The 12,028-nt window shown below is 41.5% G+C and overlaps 1 protein-coding gene across 1 annotated transcript in view; it reads right to left on the minus strand.

Moving 5' to 3' along the window:
* smad5 (SMAD family member 5) overlaps positions 1-12,028 on the minus strand; it is a 64,549-nt gene that overhangs the window by 17,763 nt on the left and 34,758 nt on the right. The window lies entirely within an intron of this gene.

The raw sequence follows: 12,028 nt of genomic DNA on the forward strand, positions 1-12,028 counted from the left end.
TGCATTGAAAAATTGATTGTCTGTTCAGCCTTTCATCTGTTAGAATACAGTGACAGTTTCACTTCTTTCATGTGTAAATCACAAAACCCTTCATTTTAAAGTTGCATTCTCGGATTAGCTGCTAACAATGGTGATAGCTAGACAATACGTTGAAGGTGTTAGCCCCCTGTGTTCTCTGTCTATGATCTGATGTTTAGATTGATTCTAATCTAATAAGTGAGATAACAGTGTTTTACATAAATTTCTGCAGTTTTTGAGCTCAGAGTTCTACATGAATATATGCAGTTTTTGAGCAAAGTGCAATGTAACTCTGCAATATAAATTCAACCCACAAAATGTATGTGTGCATGTGGGTCTTTGTCTGTCTGTGTATGTGCGCCTGTCTGGGGTGGGGGTTGCGAGTGCGTGAGAAAGAGTGCATGAGAAAGAGTGCGTGAGAGAGTGTGCGAGTAGTGGGTGCAGAGTGTCTTACGTCTGCGAGGGGGTGCATGTGTGAGCCTGTGTGCGCATCTGTGTGTACGTGTGTCTGTGTCCGTGTCCGTGAAGGAATATCTGTGTGTCTCACACACACACACACACACACACACACACACACACACACACACACACACACACACACATCTCACAAACACACGGACACAGGTACATACAGACACCCACACACACTCCCACCTCACACATGCACCCCCTTGCAGACATAAGACACTCTGCACCCACTACACACACACTCACAACCCCCACCCCAGACAGGCACACACACACAGACAGACAAAGACCCACATGCACACATATATTTTGTGGGGTGAATTTATATTGCAGAGTTACATTGCACTTTGCTCAAAAACTGCATATATTCATGTAGAACTCTGAGCTCAAAAACTGCAGGAATTTATGTAAAACACTGTTATCTCACTAATTAGATTAGAATCAATCTAAACATCAGATCATAGACAGAGAACACAGGGGGCTAACACCTTCAACGTATTGTCTAGTTATCACCATTGTTAGCAGCTAACCCGAGAATGCACCTTTAAAATGAAGGGTTTTGTAATTTACACATGAAAGTGAAACTATCACTGTCTTCTAACAGATAAAAGGCTTAACAGACAATCAATTTTTCAATGCATAATTTCAGTTACATCACACTGCAAATTTTTGCAATAAATTCTGTGTTACGATCGAGCCCTCCACAATCACCTGATGAAGGAGCGTCGCTCCGAAAGCTAGTGTGCTTCCAATTAAACCTGTTGGACTATAACCTGGTGTTGTGTGATTTTTAACTGTGTACACCCCAACACTGGCATTGCCAAAGCATCACTTCTTTTCTGCATTTCTTCACTGCTTTTGCCCTTAAGTAACATCTGTCTAATTCTGCACATTGTGTGTAACCCTGTTCATAATTCACAAACTTCAAGCAATTTAATGAGAAAACTTGTTTAGTAAACTGAATGAGTCCACAAACTAATGTTCTTCAAGGATCTTGAGATATCCTCCCAAGCTATTTTTTGGTCTTATAGGGCCTCATTTTCATTCTCAGTAACATATATCAGGTAATTGGGGGTCAGTAAGTTCAGTTGGCCAAATGGCCAGTTTACAATGCAGTGATGCCAACAGCATGGATTCAATCCCTGCACCCCAGCTGAGGTAATCATGAAGAACTTCTTCTCAACCTCTCTCATGATGAGGCGCAATGGTCCTTGGGTGAAACCACCACCAATTGTCTCTCTTTAATGAGAGGGGAGCCCCATGATCTTCTACAACTTTATCAATAGGTGATACAGCTGCATAGTAAGAATACGCTCTGCATTCATACTTTGGTTGACATGGATTATTCAGATTTATGCAGAAGCAAAATTAGAAGAATTCATCAATATCCTCAATAACTACCAACCTTTATTAAAATTAAAGCCACAATACACCATGAAATCATCAATTTATTAATCAGCATAATACTTAAATTGATATAAGACAACAAGCAAATGTCAGCAGCAAAATTTATTTTCAAAATAACTGACACATTCGCAGGCACAGAAAGACATCACTCGAAACACACTTCTGCAGACTAGTGGGATGATAACTAGCTTTCAATTCGATATCAACAAAACCAGTAGATGTTATTCAGGCAATTGCCACCCTTTACTGCATCTTAGATTTAAACTTAACGGACAATATTAACTACAACAGCATCTAATAGATTATTCCTCTGAATATGTTCATCCCTAAACTGCTCTAATATACGTTTGCAAGGAATTCATTACCTCAGAGATTTCATGTTTTTCAGACTCCTCCTTAGCGAAGTACTCTTTTGTTATCATATTCACTAATTAATTAGTACAAATTAAGGATGGCAGGATAAGTAATGCATGGCAAAGCTCCTGGATGACAATTTGGTCCCCAGCAAACACACCTAATGATGATCAGGGAGGGGAAAAATTACCTGAATGCTTTGTACCATGAGGCAATCACATGGTCAGAATTCAGGGAAAGAAAGGTGCAAGTGACAGTGAGGCAAGGAGGAGGGCACAAAAGACTACAGCCTCAATTTTTCTAACTGCCCAACATGGTTGAGATTCATTCAGCTTTTCTGGATAATTTTAATCTACATATCAACTGGAAAAGTCCGATGGACAAAGGTAGCACAGATAAGCAGTTCAGAGATTGTTTGAGGATAGCTTCTGAGAGCAGTATATTCTGGAACCCACCAGACTGCAGGTTATAGTAGAACTGATACTCTGCAACAACATAGAATTAAGTACTGATCTCATAAGTGAAGGCACTCCTAGATAGCAGAGACCACAATACGATTGAATTTTACATTCAGTTTGAGGGAGGGGGAAATAGGTCAGAAATTCTTTTTAAATTTCAGTAAGAGTAATTACGAAGGAATTAAAGCAGAGTTAGCCAAAATTAACAAATTGGGTAGGTCAACAGTGATCAGTTGTAGATGTTTAAGGGAACATTTCAGAACACAGAATAAATTCAATACAAAAGGATTCCAACTGACACTTCCATTATCTGTAGTTAATTAGAAAGACTAAAGATAATAACAGGCTGAAACAAAAAGCAAACACAGGTGGGAGACAGAGTATATTAAAACAAAAAATTCAGAGAGAGATAATACAGTGTGAGAGAAGAGCTAGCAAGAAACATAAAAAAAAGTAAGAATTTCTAACTATTGTAAGGTAACAAAGTGAGCTATAAAAGAGGATTCTGGAGAATTCGTAATTGAAAGAGCGAGAAAGTAGCAGATAAATTGCACAGTTAATTTGTAAAGGATAAACATAACATCCCAGAAGCAGCAACAATTCAGGAAATGAAGTGGACATGGAACTCAGGAAATCACAATTAGCAAAGATGTGATATTTAGTTGGAGTGCAGACTGACAAATGTCTGGGTCCTAATGGACTTCTACATAGGGTCATAAAAGAAGCACCTAGTGAGATAGTTGATGTACTGGCTCTAATTTTTTTTAAAAATACTTCCTTGAAACAGCAAAGATCCCATTTCAGTGGAGGATACAAATTAAACTTTGTTATTCGGAAATGGGAGGAAAACAGAAAGCAAGAAACTACAGAGGTTACAGCAGTATACATGGTTAGGTACAAAATCAGGCAGGGTAAACATGGTTTTGTGAAGGATAATCATTTTGACCAATCTACTTAAGTCCTTGAAGGAGGTAGCACATTCTGTGGATAAAGTGAAACCAGTAGATGTAATGTATTTAGATTTCCAGAAGGCCGACGATAAAGTGCCACATCATAGACATTTTGTAGAAAACAAAAGCTCTTGGTGCAGGTAGTAGCATGCTGTCATGGACAGAAGATTAGTTGGGTAACAGGAAGTACAGAATTAGTGTAAATGGGTCATTTTCATGTTGCCAAGAATGATGCCAAAGGGATCTGTGCTGGCACCTCGACTGTTTAGAACTTAGATCAGTGGCTTGGAATGAAGGTCTCCTATGAGTCCCAAATTTGATGATGACACAAACACTGTCCAGAAGTATGTTATGAAGAGGACATATCGGTACTCCAGAGGGATATGGATAGGTCGACTGAGTGTGCAAAGATCTGGCAGATGGGATTATATTATGGGAAAGTGTGAAATTGTTCACTTTGGTAGAGAAAATAAAAATGAAGTATATTATCTAAACACCGACAGATTGCAAAGCTACAAGATGTAAAGGGGATCTGGGTGCCCTAGCACATGAATTTCAAAAGGTTAATGAAGTGCAGCAAGTAATTGTAATAGCTACTAGAATGTTATCAGTTATCATGAGAACAGAATACAAAATCAGGGACCTCCAAGTTCTGAAATCAAACGAGACTTAAAGCATTAACTCTGTCTCTTTATCTCCATTTAGTCCCCTTACTGAAGGAAGGATGTCAATGCATTGGAAGCAGTTCGGAGTGAGTCTACCAGTCCAGTTTATGGAAGGGGCAGATTGTTTTATGAGCAAAGGTGGATGGGCTAGTCTTGCGTCAGCTGGAGATTAGAAAAGTGGGAGGTGGCTGAACTGAAATATATTAAATCCTGGGTCATCTTGAGAAGGCCGATGTGGAGAGAATGTTTTCTTTCATCAGAGATCTAAAACTAGGGATCACTGTTTAAAAGTCAGGGATCATCAATTTAAAACAGATGAGGCAATTTTTGTTCCCCACAGATGTCCCACAGAACTCTCTTTGTGAATACTGGTGCAAGAGTCCTTAAGTGCTTTTAAGGCCATGGCAGATAGATTCTTGTTCAGCAAGGCGATGAAAGGTTACAAGGACAGCCAGAAATGTGTATTTGAGGTTACAATCAGATTAACCACGACCTTATTAAATCACGAAGTAGGCCCGAAAATGGCCAACACCTGCTCCTTGCTCCCGTTCAGAACTGTTTTTCCTCCTTGGAATCTCCCTTTCCCCAACTGTGCAGCTGCCCTCTTCCACACCTTCACGTGCAGCTCAACTCCCTCCCCCTTGCCCAACTGCTCTTTTCTGCCTCTTTACACACTCCCCTCCAACGATCCTGGTGGACAGTGCTCTTCCACCTGGCAGTTCAGTTACCTTTTTTACTTAGCTCACTGCTCCTCTAATCACAGACCGTTTTGCTCTTGAAATTTCTCCTCACTGAATCTGTCAATTCTATGATTGGGGTGATCATTCTCACAATGGTCACCCAGTGTTTAAATATTCTCACATTTTAGGGAGCACCCACTAACCCCATGCATTTAAAATTGCTGTGGATATTTTCTTAATTTTAAGAAGGGCATCAATACTGCATCAGTTTATAGCTTTTTTTTTCCTCAACTGTATTAGGACAAATTTTGTACTTCCATGATATAGGAACATCTCGCTCCAAACTTTAAATTATTTTCGAAAAAGCAAGGATTCAGTTTGGTTGGCTGGTTTGTGATGCAAAGTGACACCAATAACAAGGGTTCAACTCCCATTTTGGATGATCACCATGAAGGTTCCATCTTCTTGACCTCGCCCCTCACCCGAAGTGTGATGACCCTCAGGTTAATCACAATCTGTTGTCTCTCTCCAATGTAAAAGGGAGAAAGACAGACAAAGCAAGTGAGCACATGGGTCTGAAAGGGAGAGAGAGAAGAAACCCACACTGCTAACTGACACAGAAATGAATCTGTGCAGTTATTGCCTTTGCTGTTTGAATTCATGTATTGCTGGACATCAGAGTGTGTCTAGGAAAACTTAAACAACAAAATTCACAACTATCTTGGAGGAAGCTGTTTGGGAGAGGTCACAGCACAGAAACAGATAAGTGAATAGTCTAAGTATAGCTTTACTGTAAATCTACAATAGTGAGTAGAGTAGGTTCTTTCTTAATTATATGTTTTATTGTGATCTGTCTCTTGATTAAAATTTGAAAAGATAAACCATAAGTATTAAGTTAGCCTGGAGCAATGTTTTGTACAGCAAAAAGATGATGCTATTTTCTGGGTCTGTCGATTGGAAGGAGTAAAATGGCCTTTACTAGAGTGATGTGCTCTTCTTGTCAGATGTGGCAGTTTCAAGAGTGTTTCTGGGCTACTGAGGATTATATTTGCACTAAATGTCGTTGACTGCGAATCCTGTCAGGTGAATGGATTGGTTGGAGAGACAGAAGGTGGAATTTACAAGAGTTAGGGGGTGTGATGGATGGCAGTTAGAGGAAAGGAGAAAAGCCACAGATACAATGAGGTAGATGGGTTAACTCCAAGAAAGGTAGGCAGATAGTACAGGAGTTTTGTGGTTAACCCCATTTCAAACAAGTATGCTGTTCTGGAAAATGTAGGGGGTGATGGACTTCGTGAGGTATGTAGCATGAATAGCCAAGTTTCTGGTATCAAGACAGGCTGTAACGTAAAGAGAGGGACATCGAGTTCCAGGCAATCAATTTGTTAGGAGACCCTCTGGTCAAAGGCACTCACAGATGTTTCTGCAGCCAGCAGGGTAAAATCAGAATGGGTGTGTTGCCTCCCTGGTGCCAGGATGAAGGGTGTCTCAGAAAGGGTGCAGAATGCTCTCAAAGGGGAGAGGGACCAGTAGGAGGTCATTGTACACATTGGTACCAACAACATAGGAAGGGAAAAGGATGAGATTCTGAAGAGCGAACATAGAAAGTTAGGCTGGAATTTAAAAAGTCGGTCCTCAAGGATAGTAGTATATGGTTTACTCCCGGTGCTATAAACTAGTGAGGGTAGGAATAGGGGGATAAAGCAGATGAATGCATGGCTGAGGAGCGGGTATATGGGAGAAGGTTCCATATTTTTTGGGTCACTGGAATTTGTTCGGGAGTAGAAGTGATTTGTAGCTGACAGTTGGACTGCACCTGAATTGGTAGGGCAATAATATAAGGGCAGGGAGATTTGCTAGAATTGTTCGGGAGGATTTAAACTAGTAATGCAGTGGTTTGGGGGGGGGGGGGTGGGGGGGGGTGGGGGTGGGGGGTCAGGGAGAAGAAACGGAGTTACTGAGGAAAGACGTTGAGAAAAGAAACAAGTCAGTCAGGGCAGCCAGGAACAAAGCAGAGATCAAGGCAGAATTGAGAAATTAAACTGTATTTATTTCAACGCAAGAGGCCTAAACAAGGAGGGTAGATGAACTCAGGGCATGGTTACAAACGTGGGACTGGGAAATAATACGAATTACAGAAACATGGATCAGGGATGGACAGTACTGGCAGCTTAATGCTCCAAGATACAACTACTACAGGAAGGATAGAAAGGGAAGCGAGAGGAGGGGGAGCGGCGTTTCTGATAAGGGTAAGCATTACCGCTGTACTCAGGGAAGATATTCCCGAAAATACATCCAGGGAGGTTATTTGGGTAAAACTGAGAAAGAAGAAAGGGATGATCACCACCTTATTGGGATTGTACTGCAGACCCCATAACAGTCAGCAGGAAATTGAGAAACAAATTTGTAAGGAGATCGCAATTATTTGTAAGAATAACAGGGTGGTTATGGTAGGGGATTATAACTTTCCAAACATAGACTGGGAATGCCATAGAGTTAAGGTTTAGATGGAGAGGAATTTGTTAAAAATGTACAAGAAAATTTTCAGATTCAGTATGTATATATACCTACTACAGAAGGTGCAAAACTTGACCTACTCTTGGAAAATAAGACAGGGCAGGTGACTGAGGTGTCAGTGGGAGAGCACTTTGGGGCCAGTGACCATAATTCTATTAGTTTTAAAATAGTGATGGAAATGGATAGACCAGATCTATCAGTTGAAGTTCTGAATTGGAGGAAGGCTAATTTTGACGGTATTAGGCAAGAACTTTCAAAAGCTGACTGGGGGGCAGATGTTCACAGATAGTGGGACAGCTGGAAAATGAGAAGCACTTTGGGGTAAAAGGAAAGGATGGTAGGTGTAGGGAATGCTGGATAACTAGAGAAATTGAGGGTTTGGTTAAGGAAAAAGAGGCATATGTCAGGTTTTAGTCAAGAGAGATCGAGTGAATCCTTAGAGTATAAAGGCAGTAGGAGTATACTTAAGAGGGAAATCAGGAGGGCAAAAAGGGGACATAACAGAGCTTTGGCAATTAGAGTTAAGGAGAATTCAAAGGGTTTTTACAAATACATAGAGTCATAGAGATGTACAGCATGGAAACAGACCCTTCGGTCCAAACCGTCCACGCCGACCACATATCCCAACCCAGTGGGAGCAAATAGAGCCCCTCAAAAATCAACGAGGTGGAAGTGGGTACGGCAGATGTTGGAGATTAGAATCAAGACTGGAGTGGTTCTGGAAAAGCACAGCAGGTCAGGCAGTATCCAAAGAGCAAGAAAATCGATCTTTTAGACAAAAGCCCTTCATCAGGTTTCCCTCTTGGCCCCTCAAAGATCAGCAAGGCAGCTTCTATGTGGAACCACAAGAGATGAGGGAAGATACTGAACAAGTTATTTTGCATCAATGTTCACTGTGAGGAGGACAGTGAAGACATAGAATGTGTGAAAATACCTGGTGACATCTTGAAAAATGTCCATATTCCAGAGGTGGTGGTGCTGGATGTCTTGAAATGCATAAAGGTGGATAAATCCTGATCAGGTATATCTTAGAATTCAGTGGGAAGGTAAGGAAGTGATTGCTGGGCCCTTCGCTGAAATATTTGTATCATCGATAGTCACAGGTGAGGTGTTGGAAGACTAGAGGTTGGCTAACATGGTACCATTATTTAAGAAATGTGGTAAGGACAAGCCAGGGAATTATAGACCGGTGAGTCTGACCTCGGTGGTGGGCAAGTTGTTGGAGGGAATCTTGAGGGACAGGATGTACATGTATTTGGAAAGGCAAGGACTGATTAGGGATAGTCAACATGGTTTTGTGCGTGGGAAATCATATCTCACGAACTTGATTTTGGAAAAGCAAGACAGAGCACAACTTATACATTTAATGGTAAGGTCCTGGGGAGTGTTCTGAATAAAAACCTTGAAGTGTAGGTTCATAGCTCCTTGAAAGTAGTCGCAGGTAGATAGGATAGTAAAGGTGGCGTTTGGTATGCTTTCCTTTCCTTTAACATCCATGCCTGTTCTCTCTCGTCTAGTTGTGTGAAAGACTATCATGTGATTCCATTTTTGCCTGTCATCAGCAATCACTTGTGTCCACCTAGGAAACTCTTATCACTAGTCATGGGTGCTATGTCCCCTTATGTGGTGTGAGCTTTGAGTATGGGAGTTTGGGGGGTCATGTTGTGGATATACAGGATGTTGGTTAGGCCACTTTTGGAATACTGCGTACAATTCTGGTCTCCTTCATATCGGAGGGATGTTGTGAAACTTGAAAGGGTTCAGAAAGGATTGACAAGGATGTTGCTAGAGTTGGAGGATTTGAGCTATAGGGAAAGGCTGAATAAACTGGGGCTGTTTTCCCAGGAGTGTCAGAGGCTGAGGGGTGACCTTGTTGAGTTTTGTTAAATCGAGAGGCATGGATAGGATAATTCGACAGTCTTTTCCGTGGGGTGGGGGAGTCCAGAACTAGAGGGCATAGGTTTAGGGTGAGAGGAGAAAGATATAAAATAGACCTAAAGGGCAACTTTTTCACGCAGGTGTTGCGTGTATGGAATGAGCTGCCAGAGAAAGTGATGGAGGCTAATACAATTACAACATTTAAAAGGCATCTGGATGGGCATATGAATAGGAAGGGTTTAGAGGGATATGGGCCAAATGCTGGCAAATGGAACCAGATTAGGTTGGGATATCTGGTCGGCATAGACGAGTTGGATCCAAGAGTCTGTTTCCATGCTGTACATCTCTATGACTGAGTGTGCAACCTTGTTATCCTCTGGGACTATGGTAAGTATCTTTTATCCACAGACACACTAAATATTATATCCTTCCAAGGTAATCACAGAACCCCTGCAGTGTAGAAGCAGGGTATTTGGCCCATCAAGTCCACACTGACTCTTTGAAGAGCATCCCAACACGACCCCCACCCCACCCCACCCCCAGCCTATCCCTGTAAGCTTGCTAATCCACCTAGCCTGCACAGCCCTGGACACTATCGAACAACTTAACATGGCCAATCCACCTAACCTGCAATCTTTGGACTTTGGGAGGAAACCGGAGCACCTGCAGGAAACCCACACAGACACTGAGAGAATGCGCAAACTCGTTACCCAAAAGGTGGAAATGAATCCGGGTCCCTGGCATTGAGAGGCAACAATGCTAACCACTGAGCCAGTGTACCGTGTTTGGTGCAATGTGAATAAGCATTTTAAGAACTGGTTCTCACAAGAACTGAATAAGATTAAAAATGTTCTAACTCACTGTCGACAAAACTACTTAAGAGATTGACGTACTTCAAATAGTACAGCATTTTGATGCATTGAAATCGAAGCACTATAAAGTGTTCTACTGCTGAGCTGGCAAACTCAAAGTATGATGAACTTCCTTTTCACAATGGGAATCACAATCAGAAAAGAAATACAAACTGTGGACAAAAAAACTTGATCCAAATAATTGGAGTTTTATGTAATTCGATAAAATGTTCTAAATTTTCAAAAACAAAAAAGTTGCTGGGGAAAAAAAAAATCAGCAGGTTTGGCAGCATTTCTGGATAAAAAGCAGAGTTAATGTTTCAGGTTCAATGACCCTTCTTCAGAACCCAGGACAAACATAATTAACAGGTCCTTCTCTTCATGCGTTGCCCATCTCATCCAGAAAGTATTCTTTATTCCTCTGTCCTTACAAACTATATTCCAAATCCAAACCTATTTTTTCTTTGGACACCTCCCAAACCTGTCCCCCACTTTTAGAATTCCCTGCTTGAATCCTCCAATCAGGTTTCCATCCCTGTAGCAGTATCAAATGGCTCACATCAAAGTTACAAATGACATCTTATTTGACGAGGACAAAACTAAAATTTAGCTTCTGCAGCTTTCTCAACATTAGACCAGACCTTTCAATATCCATGCCTGTTCTCTCGTCTAGTTGTGAGAGACACTATAATGTGAGTACATTTTTGCTTCTGTCATCAGCAATCACTCGCTAATTGAGTACAAGTGCCCACCGCGGAAACTCGTCACTGCTCATGGGTTCTGTGGCCCCTTATGTGGCTGATGAGTCCAATCCCTGACCGCACATTTAGCAGGTATTTCTGGGAGGTGGGATTGTTGCATGGTCTTAGGATTGTTGCCATTCCTTTCACCAGCTCCTTTTCCGTACTTCCTCATGCCACTGCATGAACTGTGTCCCTTCACCAGCTTGTGTCCAGGTTGATTTATTCTGAACAACTGTTCCCCCATGCATTGACATCTATATTGTATTTCTTGAGGGAAGTTGAGCTTGAAGAATGACTGCCTTGTACAAAAGGATCTTTGCATCAGCGGAAAGGTCATGGTTGCTCACAGACAGGATACAATATTGAATCTCCATCCTGATGTCACTCTTAGACAAGTGGAGCTTCCCAGGTAGAGGTAGTGTTCCAGGTTTGGGAGGATATCTCCAATTATCTTAATAGAGGGATGGACTGGAACGTAGCATGGGATGGTCGGTAAAGAATTTGAGTCTTCTTGAGGTTGAGGCTGAGACTAATTCTTCAGTATGCTTCTTCAAGAAAGTGAGGCTTGAAGGTACTCTTCTGGCAAAGCAAAGCAGAGATAACACTGCCATCTGCAAACTCAAGTTCCACAAGCAAGACTGGTGATATTTTCTTATTGGATTTCAACCATTTGAGGTCCACACCACTGTGATGCTCGTTCAGCAAGCAACACCATGTCCCATGAGTGAATTAAAAGAAACAGGAGGGGGCCTGCATGGAACAAACTTCAACATAAAATCAGTTGGACTAAATAATGTGGTCTGTGCTGGAAAGTAAAGGACAGTAATCAGAGATTCCTCTTATTTAATCGGATTTGGAAGATCCAGACGAGGAGCCTTGAAATGAAAACATTTTTGTCAACAGGAATAGAAAGCAATTTCTAATGGAATCTGGTGAAGATTCCAAAACTTGGGGATAGGAGTGTATGTGTTCTGGCACTGGAGAGGAACTAAGAGGAAAAGAAAATTTCAGGGTAAAGAAACAAGGTATAAAGGTTGCA

The sequence above is a fragment of the Hemiscyllium ocellatum genome, chromosome 16, assembly GCF_020745735.1.
Source record: "Hemiscyllium ocellatum isolate sHemOce1 chromosome 16, sHemOce1.pat.X.cur, whole genome shotgun sequence".
Lineage (NCBI taxonomy): Eukaryota > Metazoa > Chordata > Chondrichthyes > Orectolobiformes > Hemiscylliidae > Hemiscyllium > Hemiscyllium ocellatum.